This window comes from Macrobrachium nipponense, chromosome 7 (genome assembly GCF_015104395.2).
Source record: "Macrobrachium nipponense isolate FS-2020 chromosome 7, ASM1510439v2, whole genome shotgun sequence".
NCBI lineage: Eukaryota > Metazoa > Arthropoda > Malacostraca > Decapoda > Palaemonidae > Macrobrachium > Macrobrachium nipponense.
The window spans coordinates 77646072-77648462 of NC_061109.1; the positions used below are offsets into that span (position 1 = coordinate 77646072).

General features: G+C 38.8%; 1 long non-coding RNA gene across 1 annotated transcript; it reads right to left on the reverse strand.

The window, feature by feature from the left end:
• Positions 1-525: 525 nt before the first annotated feature.
• On the reverse strand, positions 526-1193 carry LOC135217200 (uncharacterized). Its single transcript, XR_010315080.1, has 4 exons — positions 1151-1193; positions 929-1021; positions 706-801; positions 526-594 (listed from the first exon to the last, which is right to left on the reverse strand). It is a non-coding gene; the product is annotated as an uncharacterized LOC135217200 (long non-coding RNA).
• Between the last annotated feature and the right edge of the window lie 1198 nt (positions 1194-2391).

The following is a 2391-nucleotide window of genomic DNA, read 5'->3' on the forward strand; positions in this document are numbered from 1 at the left end:
TATGTTATTACTGTAGATATATCAAGAGTACTAAAAGAGTTAATGTATGTTAATTAATTCCTTACTTTTAGTTTAAAGTTGTCGTTCAATGTAACCCTGGATGGACAAAGTCTTATGTGGCCCCATAGCCTACATCATTCAGGGGGTTCTGGAATGTACAAAAAATAATTTTGTCAGTAAGTACTCTATGCATAGTAAGTTACATACAGTAATATGCACCATACAGTGGTTTAATATCACATATAACATGTAGTATAAAACTTAATTTAGAAATTCCTTACATAACTTACCAACTTTTAGTGAGTCTCAAAGCTGTTACCTAGGTTGTGGAGATGGAGGGGAGGTGTAGAGCATTCATGATAAGGATGCATTCCAAACCTAACTTCAGTGTGCTTTATCACAGATAACAGGCTAGGATGATGGGCAGTCTGGAATGAAGAATTAATATTAAAGGCAGTATGTAACACTTAGGTGTACAAAATTATTGTACGTATGCAACCATTAAACACAAACTGAGAATCCTTACTCCAGCAAAATGAAGACATGTAGGCTATGTAGAGGTCTGGTTTATGTAAGTCACAGGTGCATGCCAGTCTGGAATGATATGTAATATATGTACATATGATTATAGTATGTATGTTACATACTAGAACATGGTTATTACATATGTAATATTAAAACATTAATAAAAAAAAATGTCCTTACCAAATTCTAGTGGTTGGCTTGCTTACTGGGATGGTCATATGGTACATGAGAGTGGGTGGCTGGGCTATGGAGTGGGATGGGCAGGTGCTTGGGAGTCTGGAATGATAAAAAATATATAAAATGATAGTTACTACTACTGTAACTAACTGCACATGTTATTACTGTTTGACATATGTAGTGTGTAATACGTATGTTCAATATAAAAAATGAAGAATTCTTTTACCTGAAGGAATGGGAGAGGTGATACTACTCGTATCAACTGATTTGGGCTCTGGGGAGGTGATACTTGTATCAACTGATGAGGGAACATCTACATCTGGAAAGAATGATAGGGTACATAAATATATTATAAGGTGGATGTAATTGTAGCATATGTACACTTTTAATAAAATTTCTATTAGCAATTTATAAAACATTTTTATACAAATTTGTTAAGGATCCTTACCTGATGTATAGGGCGAGGCATCAAAACCATGGAAAGGCTCAGGTCATCTGGGTCACTGTCACTATCAAGGGGTCTGAAATGGAAAAAAAAAATAATAATAAGGTTATGCAACATCAAACACATTGTACCACTATGTAAGTTAGTGTACGAATGTATGTAGGGTGTAACAATTTCCAACATGAAAATGAGAAAAATGAAATTGCTTACCTGATTGTACACGTGCAGGTGGGCGGGCTGATACAGAGGGTCCAGGTACAGGGAGATCTGGAACTGTCACAGGTAGTACAGGGGGATCTGGAACTGTCACCACTTCTGCAATAAAATTACAAATGATGAAAAATTAATGAAGTTACAATTTACTCTTACATTTAGTAGTTGTTACATTAAAAAATTAACACATTTTAATATGTACACTATGTAAACACATAAAATTAGTAAAAAAAAAACAGTTCAGAATTCCTTACCAGGACTAGGAGTGGGAGGTTGGTGGTACTGGAGAAACCTTGTGAAAGAAAGTGTCAAGCCTGGACTGCACACTTCTCTTCGTCTGCTTCTCCTTCAGGGTCTCCTTGTAGAAAGTCACCAAATCCATGATTCCTCTCTTGATTTTGTCAAACCTAGAAACGTTAGGGTCTTCTGCCTCAAAAGAAGCCAAGGCTCTCTCCAGATGAGTAAAACCCTCTGACAAGCCTTTCACAGTTAATGACCTGGGTTTTGGCTCTGGTGCCGCCTCCTCTTCCTCAATCATTTGTTGTTCAAGTTCTAGTAAGTCCTCTGCAGACAATTCCTCTCCATGGGAAGCCAGCAGCTCTGTTACATCATCAGGTTCAAGATCTAGTTGCAGCCTCTTGCTTAGCCCTACGATCTTCCTCGTCACAGTCTCGACGTCTTCTTCTTGCCTGGTCAAAGCCTTCAAAACTGTGCACAAACTGTGGACACGTTTTCCTCCAGGCCCCATTTAAAGTGGTCGTCTTCACCTCGTCCCAAGCACTTGCAATGTTCTTCACTGCATCTGCAATGTTGTAGCCCTTCCAGAATTGCTTCAGTGTCAACTCCTTGTTAGCTTCTATGGCCCTCAAAGACAACACGTATGGTCCTTCTAAGGTAGTAAGCCTTGAAATTTGCTATTACTCCCTGTCCATTGGCTGTATCAGCGATGTGGTATTGGGTGGGAGGTACACCACCTTCACATTAGGATGCATGTCGCTCAAATTTGAAGGGTGACCAGGGCATTGTCCAGG